Below are 12242 nucleotides of genomic sequence, written 5' to 3'. Positions count from 1 at the left end.
TGGCTTAAAAAAAGATTATTACATTTATAAGTACAAATCTTATCTCTCATCTATCATGTCTTTTGCTAATTATATATTTGCCCCTAGGTCATCTGTGGAAGGGCTTTTAAACTAAGGTTTCTTAAAGGGTCATTAAGTTGTCCTCAAGATTATTAGAATTGTAGTGTTTAATCTGTCCTAAAGACATCCTCAAATAGTAAAAAAAAAAAGAAAAAGGTCTGAACACATCCGTCTGTCCTACCTGTTGCCACTGAGATCACAGGACAGGTACGGATCCTGTAATTAAACATTGGAATTTGGTTCGGGAACAAAATATGTTCGTTGAAATTGGAAAGCCATCAATGGTGGGGCTTAAACCCTTGACCCACCAATCAGCAATCCTGCAACTCAACCAGGTAAGGCACTTGAAATTAGAAAAAATAAATCCTAATCTATTACGTCATGTTCTTTATAGCATTCCTGAGCATATTTCCATCAGGAAAGCAATGTTTCCATGTAGGAGTGTATTTGGTCTGCAAGTGGGCATCATGTGTCACATGTCACAAGTAACATCCACATGAATGGCAGGACCCAAAAGGTTTCTCAGCAGAACATTTCACAGGGCATCATACTGCCTCCACTGGCTTCCATACCTTCTCCAGGTAAGACACACACACACATAGACACCTTCTTCCACGGCTCCATGATCCAGTTTTGATGCGCACCTGACTATTGTAGACACTATTGGTGGTGGACAGGGGTCAGCATGGCATTCAGTATGCCAACACTTTTGATCCTGGACACCCCTATGTGTTAGGATCAGCAGCACCACATTTCGCATTACAGAGCTTTTTTTCCATGCTCATGCTGCTGGCTCTACTCCTAAGCCTCTGGATGCTGTTTACCACAGCACCAGTCAATTTATCACACAAGATAGCTATCATACTCACCATTGCGAGTTATCTGAAAAGGTCAGAGGGTCATCACTGGGATCTATAATAAGATTATAGGCTCTACTATCCTAGCTGCCAAAATGTTTAACATCCTTAGTTGAGTTCAGAGATCATATAATGATACCAGATCAAAGAAAAGACTGGATTAAAAGGTTCAAATTAAGGGGGACTGTTTTTTTTCGCTCTACTTTGTGCCTTACTATTGGAATGAAGTACAATGCACCCTCAATAATATTGCTGACAATTTGTGGAATTGCTTTAATAAACTGACGCTGCAATATACAGTACTAACTAACTAACTGATAACACCTCCAGCACCACTACACCCAATCATCAAGCGTACTAATTAGCAACAGTCATGAGCCAGCATACAGAGAGGAGGGGAACCAGCTCACTGAAGGTGTAGAGACAACAGTCTGGTAGGAGATACTTGGTGAATTCAGAAGATGAGTCAAAAGATCTAAGATCCCTCCTGGACTCTCCACAACCATCTTTGCCTAAGAAACAGGGATGAGTAGCACCTACAGAAAGAAGATACAGGGACTCTCCAGTTTCTGACCTACAGTGGATTGAATCAGGCTCATTAGGGTCTTTCCATCTGGCAGAAGGTTCAGAAGCCACCGCGCCATCTGCAGCAAAATGCAGGCAATTTACTCAACACTCTGCTGCCTTCCAAAGGTTACCCTTGGGTTAGCCAATGACATAACACAGTATGACTAAATACCACCACACACCACACTTTACACAGCCACATCAGACACTAAGCAACTCCTTTAAACCTGCTACTGTACAGTACATTAACATTAGTTTAGAGTTTATTGCCCATGTTATACCTATTTATGGTTCTGTCCTTGTCAGTTTATGTAATCTTACATATTGTCACTTGCTCCACCGTGATCCTGGAGAAAATGACATTTTGTTCCAATGTACAGTATACAAGCTACAGTATGTAGAGGAATGACAATAAAATCCCACTCGACTTGACTTTTGTGGTAATGCTCAGACAAATGATTTACGCATGAATCTGTGCGTATGTAGTTTGATAAATGAGGCCCATTGTGTCTGACCCAGTGAGAATAAATATGTTCAGGGAGCCCAAAGGAGCATATCTATTACTGTCAATGCATATATATATATATATCCCTGTTAGACCCAAATATAGAAAAAAAATTGCAATTTTTTTTTTGGACCTCTGAGATATAATTTCAGGAGGCCTCTGGTGTAGGAATTAAAGATTTTCCACTTTTTCTATATTTTAGTAAGTTTCTAGGGAAATGTTGTACAGTAATATTGCAACGTTGGGCCTAGTTGTGAGCAGAATTTCTGTATTTGTTTTCACTTTGTCTGAACAGGTATACAGAACATTTAAGCATTCATTTGCAGGGTTGTTCACTTACTTGGCCCTATAGCAGTATATATTTTACATTTACATTTAGGCATTTGGCAGATGCTCTTATTCAGAGCGACTTATATTTTTATTATCCATTTAGTTATTTTTAGGGTTAAGGGCCTTGCTCAAGGGCCCCACAGTGGCAACTTGGTGGTTGTGGGGTTTGAAGCTTGGATCTTCCGAACGGTAGTCCAATTCCTTATCTGAGCTACCCCTGACCCTATATATCGTAAGTAATAATTCTACAACAATTAATAAAAACATTTGGAAAAAAATATTTGGTCAGATTCAGTGTGGTTTAAATGAAGTCTGTGTTTACTTGCAGTAATAGTCCCTAAGATAGTTCTTTTCATCTGAGAAGCACAGGCGAACATTGCACTTGCTACGTACACAGTGTGTTTGTGTATCCATTATTGCAGTGTCTGCAGCGTCCTCTCCTCGTCTTTTCTGGGGAATGTGCAATCATGTCTTTGCATACATCAGTATTGGGCCTGATAAACTCCCTTTTCAACCAGCGAAACCTGTCACAGGCCACAGTGTGTTTTTTTGGTTGGGGCTTGATGCCCACATCATCATTGGCTGGGCAGTCAATGGGTTGGTGGTTTTCTTTGTCCATTTCACCTGCATCTTCATCCTCCGAGGCACTTGCATCAGTGTAATCCGAGTCCATTTTCAAATCGCTCTCTCCATTTTGGACTGCAGCAATCACATCCTGCACATGGAATAGATGACCTTTCTGTACTGGTGACATTCTGAAACTGAAGAAGTTTGTTAAAATGTAATTAAATATGTGATTTATATTTTAAGTTTATATTGTAGCAGATAGACAAAGAATAGACAGGGTGGTAAACCATGTGTCAAGGGTGGAGATCTAGGTATTATCCATTAAAGAATTAAAATTTCAATGCAAATCTTAATCAAAATTCCACGACATCCAAACAATATTGTCTGAGTGGCCTGTTATGCTCTCTACTTATCATACTAAAAGGCACACGTGCACCCCACCAGAGCACTAACGGGTTCACATTCACACCTGTCCCTAAACAATGCAACAGGCTACCACTCTGACCCAGCACTGTAGAATTACAACATAGACATAATAAGCTCTGATTTGATTAATGTTTTCTAAAATAACTATATATGTATGTGTTTAATATTTAAGGAATATTACTTACTTAAATCTTGACAAATCCATGGGGTCCATGGGGTTTAATGGGTCCTATTGTCAAACAATAGGACCCATTAAATATGTAAATGTAGTTTTGAGAAAAAAAAATAAAATTTGCAGAGCCTTTTTTTATTGTTATAAGTGATTTGTAATTTTGTAACAGTGGGCTTTACAGGAATATATAAACCAAGGCCCAACATCACCACCTGTTTTGCTCCATTTCCCATTTGGGAATTGGGTGGTACTGTATATATAAGTCAGCAAGTGAACCTTTTTTCCTGAAGTTGATGTATTGGAAGCAGAAAAAATGGGCAAGAATAAGGATTTTAGTGACTGTGATAAGGGCCAAAATGTGATGGCTAGAAGACAGGGTCAGATCAACTTCAAAACTGCAGCTCTTTTGGGATGTTCCTGTCTGCATTGGTCAGGACATACCGAAAATGACTCAAAGGAGGAAAACCATTGAACTGGCGACAGGGTCTTGGGTGGCCAAGGCTCACTGGTGCACATGGGGAGTGAAGGCTGTGCAGTATAGTCCGATCCAATAGAAGCAGTAGTGTAGATCAAATTGATTAAAAGGTTAATGCTTAACACACAGTGCATAACTGTTACTGTATGGTGGCAAAAATGGGGGGGGGGGGGTACTATTACTGTATTATTATTAGGCATATGGTCATAATGTTATGGCTGATCAGTGTATGTTTTCATTAGCACTTAATTATCTTATTTGTTGAAATTTGCTTATCCTTGTGAAGTTGAGCTTTGGAAGATGTAGAGATGAAGAGATGAGAGGGCACAGCTGCCTCACTTACTTCAGATGCACCTGATTCTCACTGGGACCATTTCCAGGGCATACAGTCGTTTGTGATGTAGGTCATATACAGTAAGACCAGGGAACATGTTGATGGTACGTAGAAACTGATGGTAGATTTTTTTAAAAATTTTAACAGATGGCCTCAAGCATGATATAAAATGGCATCCAAATAGTGTAACTGCACATAGAAGAATGTTCTGTAAATCCTAGGACGTTTACTGTGGAATTAATGAGGTTTAACAAACGTGTATAAGATTCCAGTAAGGTTATTTGATTCGGGTGCTGTTCGCAAGCCATCCATGCTGGTTAGTCTATGATGAGTTTCCTTGTCAAAATGATTGGCGGATTAATTGTTTGTTTAGATTTTTCTGTTTTATTCCCAAACACTTTAATGAAACTGTGATTTCCAATTAGAAACATAAGAGATCAGATTATTTATGCATGTCTATTCTGGTATGTAAGAAGCTTATACGTAGATGTGGAAGCGACGAAGACTGATCTGAAACAGAACTAAATTAAATATCAATTGACCACCGTCTGCCAGGCCAATTTGCTTGTATTTAAAACTCCCAGATGAGTAATGATCAATGTTTAGAAATTCGAAAATAATCTAATGTTCGTCTCAATCTCCTGTCGTCTACTTACTTAAACTGAGTAACATGAGAGCGATGATGTCATCTGAGCTTAGAGTTCCAGGAGGGGGCTTTTTCATACTCGCAAACCTTTTTTTTTGTTGTTGTTAAACTGTCCCAAACTTAAATCGCCGATGATTCTTTGTCACTTATTATAACATAATTTGACCCAAATCATCTACTGTAGCTAAAAAATATTAAGATGTTTCTTGAAAGTCTCGCCAGACTTTTGATTTTATTGTAGGTTTTTAAGTAAGATCTTATTTAACATGGGCAAATCTAATTCTGACAACATCACCCCCTCAGATCAGGCAAAGGCATACTTGCATACTCGTAATTCTTGGCGCCCGTACCATAGATTTATACTACAGTATTTAGTAGTTTAGTGCACTGGGTGGGATTTAGCCATAGATTTAGTGTCTCTAAGAGGGTCTCTAAGGTGAAAAAGGGGTGTAGTTGTAAGCACTGTGGCCTTGCACCTCCAGGGTTGAGAGTTTAAATCCCACCTTGGGTCTGTGTGCAGTTTGCATGATCTCCCCATGCCTGGTGGGTTACAGGTACTGACGTTTCATTGCACAGTCTAAAGACATGCAGATTAGGTTAAAGTGGTGTTTCCCAAATTGCGTGTTGTGTGTGTGGATGTGCGCCCAGTGATGAATTGGCACCCTGCACCTGCCTGTACCTAGGTGGGTATATCCCGCATGTGCCTAAAGAGACCCCCAGAGATACTGTAGGTTCTGGGTCCCCGTGACCCTGTACGGGATAGACAGTATAGAAGATGAATGAATGAATGAAGGAATGAAGAAATGAATGAACGAACGGATGGAGGATATTTTTTAGTAGATTAGTGCTCAGGATCGGATTTATTTGTGAATTTAGCATCTATTGAAGCAGACTATTTAGAAGTATTCCAGTACTGAGAATGGTCCACTTTAACACTAAAAAAGAAAGGCAGCATACTGTCAGACTCTGCAGTCCATTAAGAAGAAGAAACAACCACCAGCATGCAACTCCTACTGTACAAACTGCTACAATCGACCAAATTTCATAACTTCAAGCGTGTTTTCGACAGCTTTTTGACACCTCAATTTTCTAGGATCTCGACATTACACCACTTCAGGATCAAATTCAGAAAGGTGAGAAAGCTACCTTAGTTATGTAGTTTTAAGAACAAAACAGTTCTGCAAATAACAAGTGTATTAAAGCAGAAAGCTGGTTATGAAACATTCCATTAAGAGTATAGTAAGAGGTAATTCCATTGCAGATCTATTGTACACACACGCATATATATATATATATATATATATATATATATATATATATATATATATAAATTTTTGTCTGTGCAGTATATGTTTTGGCGCTCCCCATGTCGAGCTCATACTCATAGCTCCTGTTGAATTTCTGGTCAGTTGCCATAGCTACACTACCACTTTATTTTATATCTTATCTTTTGCGCCTCGAGTGTGTGGTCGAGAGCTCTTAAGTGTGTCTCCTCACTGCAATTAGACTGACCACAGGAGTTGCGTGTGACACGTTACCATGACAGCAAGGAAGGTATCATCACCATTCACAGCATCTCATTACAGTCTAAAGAGATTCTGTTGATGTGTGTGTGTGTGTCTCTGTGTTATACTGTACATGTATGGATATGCATTTAAACTATTATAACACAATAGGCTCCAAATGAATAAGTGCACAGTGGAGGTCTTATTTCATGATTCATGTAAGGAGTGTTGGAGGGAGTGCTGCTTTAAGAAAGTAATTAGTGACAGTGGAGTGTAATGCGTTCCTGTTACTGTTTTCCAATAACAGCAAGTGTCGTAAAGTGCTTTATTCCTTTTATATTATAGCCCATCAGCATACGCATATGGAAACTGGTCATTATGAAAATGCTGCATTATGAATCTGATTTATTTAATGATTAAAATTTAACTACGCACACGAAATAGTTGTTCAGTTTGTTACATTTCTGCCATAGTCCTAGAGAAATGCCAACTCTTATACATTTCATTGTAGATTATTAATTTATTTGTTCTCTAGGCTGTTTCTGGTTTAAAAGACTTTATTCGTTTTTTGGATCCATAGCGGAATGTCTTTTGTAGATGTGTGAGATGTTTGGATTGAGTGTTTATTTTCATTTTTTTGTCAGGCATTTGTTGAGATTCATGAGAATTTTGTTTAAAATCATCATATTTGCATGACAACACACCATTTCTTCTTTTTTTTTTCTTTTTAGTAATTTGTACCATTTTAAAATGCGGATCTCATACGCCAATAGTGTGCTTGTGGTTTTGGGAAACATTAAAATAGAAGTCGCTGCATAGCAAAACTCCAAAGTGCCTTTTGTCCCTCACAGGTACGTATGTACTGCATGGTAAGTGTTTCCTTATCCTTCCTTAACATGAGGAGTCTTTGTTTAAAACTACATTGCTTCCTGTACTAACACCCTAACAAAAAAATAACGTTGGTAGAAACAGACACCTGAGACCCCATGGGAACAGTCACCTAGCCGCAACCTACAATAGCAACCAAATAGCAACATGCTAGCAATCTATTGTAAAATAATGACACTTGAACATTCAACAACTAGCACCAAAATAGAATGTGATGGCAACCACCAAACAACACCTTAACTAGCAACTGCCATATGATAGCAACCAGCCAAGCAAAACCCTTGCAACCAACCAAGCAATAGCCTAGCAACAAACTGGAATATGATAGCAAACACCTACTGTAGAAACACCCAACCAAATGGAATGTGATAACAACCACCAAGCAACACGATAGCAACTAGCTGGAATGTGATAGCAACCACTTACTGTACTGTAGCACCATCCTAACAATCAACTCGAATATGATGGCAAACAAAATGCAACAACCTAGCAACAAAGTGGAATATGATGACAACCACGTAGAAACATTCTAGCAGCCAAATAGAATGTGATAGCAACCACCTAGCAACACACTAGCAACCAACAAAGCAACACCACAGCAATTGACTGGAATATGATAGAAACCAACCAAGCCACACCCTAGACAACCCTCTGAAATATGATAGCAAACACCTAGTAAAACCTTATGACCAACTGAAATGTTATAGCAACTAGCAAGCAACCAATTGGAATATGATAGCAACCAGCCAAGCAACACCCTAGCACAAACCAAGCAATAGCATAGCTTGAATATGATAGCAAACCTTGAATATGATAGCAAACACCCAAGAAACACCCTAGCAACAAACTCGAATATGATAGCAACTACCTAGAAACACCCTAACAGCCAACTCGAATATGATAGCAACTACCTAGCAACACCCTAACAGACCAACTCGAATATCATAGAAACTACCTAGCAACACCCTATCAACCAACTCGAATATCATAGCAACTACCTAGCAACACCCTAACAGCCAACTCAAATATGATAACAACTACCTAGCAACACCCTAACAACCAACTCGAATATGATAGCAACTACCTAGAAACACCCTAACAGCCAACTCGAATATGATAGCAACTACCTAGCAACACCCTAACAACCAACTCGAATATGATAGCAACTACCTAGAAACACCCTAACAGGCAACTCGAATATGTTAGCAACTACCTAGCGACACCCTATCAACCAACTTGAATATGTTAGCAACTACCTAGAAACACCCTAACAGGCAACTCGAATATGTTAGCAACTACCTAGCAACACCCTAACAGCCAACTCGAATAGGATAGCAACTACCTAGCAACACCCTATCAACCAACTCGAATATCATAGCAACTACCTAGCAACACCCTAACAGCCAACTCGAATATGATAGCAACTACCTAGCAACATCCTAACAACCAACTCGAATATGATAGCAACTACCTAGAAACACCCTAACAGGCAACTCGAATATGTTAGCAACTACCTAGCAACACCCTAACAACCAACTTGAATATGTTAGCAACTACCTAGCAACACCCTAACAGGCAACTCGAATATGTTAGCAACTACCTAGCAACACCCTAACAACCAACTCGAATAGGTTAGCAACTACCTAGCAACACCCTAACAGCCAACTCGAATATGTTAGCAACTACCTAGCAACACCCTAACAACCAACTTGAATATGTTAGCAACTACCTAGCAACACCCTAACAACCAACTCGAATAGGTTAGCAACTACCTAGCAACACCCTAATAACCAACTCGAATATGATAGTAACTACCTAGCAACACCCTAGCAACCAAATAAGCAAAACCTAGCAAACAACTGGAATATGATAGCAGTTACCAAGTAACACTTTAGCAACCTACGGAAATATGATAGCAACCACTAAGGACCACCCTAACAACCAAGACAGCAATAACATAAACACAAAAACCTATTTTCATCTAAAATCCACAATTTCGGATGAGTGAGAAAGGCGATAAACATATTTTAAACATATTGTTAGAGAATTTTCTTACTCAACATGAATGTGGATGAAGAGGAGGAATCTTCAGAGCTCTCTTCATGCAGTTCAAAGGAATACGCAATGGTACTGGCTCATTCATTCACATCCTTGACTTTATATCCAAACAAATCAAAGCTCAACTGCTAACACACTGTATGTGCTCACATGCAGCACTGAATTTCTTAATTATTATGAAAGTGAAGAAATAAGACATGATGTGCTGTTTTATGCATTATGGCAGGTGGGAAAAAAATGGCTTAATGACAATAAAAAAAAGAAAACATCCAATCTGACCCTCTCATTCATTTATGCAGCACATTTCTGTAATAGTAAATGGTTTATGAATTAAGCTAATCAACAGCATGAATTAATAATAATGATCAATCATTTTAAAGAATATCATCTCTGCAAAAAAGGATCAGTGCTGTCAAAAATAATTCTCATAGCTCCTGAGATCATAGAAGACCACGGCGAGGTTATGGCCCACATACAGTGGGTTAACCGACCTGAGCCAAATGATATAAAACAAAAGAAATGAGACAGGCAGGACATTCTAGACTGCACAAAACACACCCTAAAGTAGACAATATGGCAGCCATGAGATGATTTAGTGTGACATATCACTACCAGGTATTTACTCAGTGCTGTGTGTGGACCCTAAGTAGACACACTTCTCAGGAGTGATTGGAGATATTTCAGACTGAGCCAGCAAAACTCACCCAGTGCTGAGAAAAACAATATTACTGTTTTTTTTTTCCCCCAACACTGAGTGTACATTCTCCATTCTGCTATCTCATCTGCCGGAGCCTGCCAACTGTGCTTACAGTTACTCTTACTAGTCTGAAGCTGGGTGCTTCTTTAATGCCAAGTTTGTCATCAATCTTATTTAACAGGAATTTGTCAATGATTTGCCAAGAATAAACAAATTCATAAATGTATATATTATTTTAACCATTTATAATAACTAGTATTTTCACTATTAAACATAGATATGGTTTTTACCATGAAACTTCACCAAGTGTTTAACTGATCTTCATTCATGATTTTTGAACTTTGTGAGATCTTCCACAAAGTTGAGGATTTATCACTACCCCTCCATGTTATGATAATGCGTTAAAGAGGTCTTAAAATAGAAATAGAAAATAGAAAAATAGAAAAACAAAATGTTCATATTCATTTCTTATAAGTATTAAATAATGCGAACTTCTACTATCCAAATGCCTATAAGTTGTTACTGCAGTATATGCATTATTAAGTGTTATTATACACACGCTTCCACCTGCATGCAATGATCAAAGTCATAAATATCTTAATTCTGATGTTTGAGGTAAACAATAACTGAAGCGCTTGACATGTTACACATTTTTGCCCGCATAAATATATACAGGTGTTCCTAATAAAATGGACGGTGAGTGTATACTCATTTAACTTTTGTTTGCTACTAATGTTAGAGCTGCAGTTGCAGCAAATGAATCAAGAATGCAGCAGCACTGTGGTGTGGTGTAATACAGCTTAATCTGATAGTGTAGATTTGATCAGCCTTTAAACTGCAATCATCGCCACGTCTATCACACCACCTCCCTGATACAGAGAATATGTTTCTTCAACATGTTTTTTTTTTCTTTTTAAATCACCGCCTCATTTATTTTGCTTCGTCAGTCATCATCACTCAGCTCCAATTGGCTTCTGGAGTTAATGAGGGAGAAGGTGTTGCAGTATTGGCACATGTAGATGTTTACTTCTGACTGAACAAGACATCAAGCACTCAGTGATGCGTGGCTAATTTGCATGAAGCTGTATAAATGATTAGGCGTGTTTCACATCTGTATTGAACAGAACTGTCTATACAGTTGTGCATGCAGATGTTTGCCACACCAGCTTGAGACTGTAAAACGTGTCTCAGCCAAGAATCTCCTGCTGGATTGTGGAGGCCACAGTTGGATTGCAGCTTCAAAGCCTCATCAACACCTTCTCTGGCAGTGTCTATTTCAGGATATCCCGGTTGAATGCACTTGCCAGTTTCATCAGTGTCTACATTTTAAAACTGAATCAAGCCCCTGGTCACCAACTGTTTATAGTGTATATGTACGTACGTACGTACAGTATCTATGTATGTGTGTGTGTATGTATGTGTGTGTGTGTGTGTGTGGCCAGAGTGCCTGCACTGTAAAATAAAAAAGAAAAAAAGAAAGAAAAGAAAAGCCGCCTCAACGTAAAAAAGTCTTCTAACAAGTTGCACAGCTTTTTTTAAGTTTACTCAATTTTTAGAGGAATTTTCTGGCCAAAGAAAATTTTTCACATTGCTGTTTAGTTGACACAACTTGTATCCAGTTTAAAATATTAAGTTGACTTAATTTGGAATTTAAATATTTAAGTCAGCTCAAGATGTATTAGTTGTAGGCTCAATTAATTATATTTCTGTAGGGTTGACTTATCGCAAAAAAATATATATATATTTCAATATAATAACCATTTTTGATAACCAGCGAAGATAAAAAGTTTTTTCCAGATGTGTCAGACAAAAAAAAAGAGTCCGTGGCAACAAGAGTTTGTTTCTCAGCATGTGAATTCGAGGAGCGTGTCTCTCCAAGTCCCATTGAATTTGTTTGGATGGCTTTAAAAGTGTACGTCCAGTCCTTTCGGAATTTAATGTTTAGGGCACAGACCAGACCAAACATCACTCTTAAATCTGTTGCATAGTCACCCAGACCCTTAAGGACTTCTACAACTTTAACAGCTTGTTTGTGCTCCTCGAGTAGTTAGTTACCCGACATAACATTCATAGATGAGCATTAGCAACTCTTAAGCCAAACTTACACGGACATTTTTATATCCCTGAACTTATAGAGTACTGAACCCTTACGCAA

Source organism: Clarias gariepinus, chromosome 2, assembly GCF_024256425.1.
Source record: "Clarias gariepinus isolate MV-2021 ecotype Netherlands chromosome 2, CGAR_prim_01v2, whole genome shotgun sequence".
NCBI lineage: Eukaryota > Metazoa > Chordata > Actinopteri > Siluriformes > Clariidae > Clarias > Clarias gariepinus.
The sequence above is the reverse complement of the archived record's forward strand: the minus strand, read 5'-3'. Positions refer to the sequence as shown.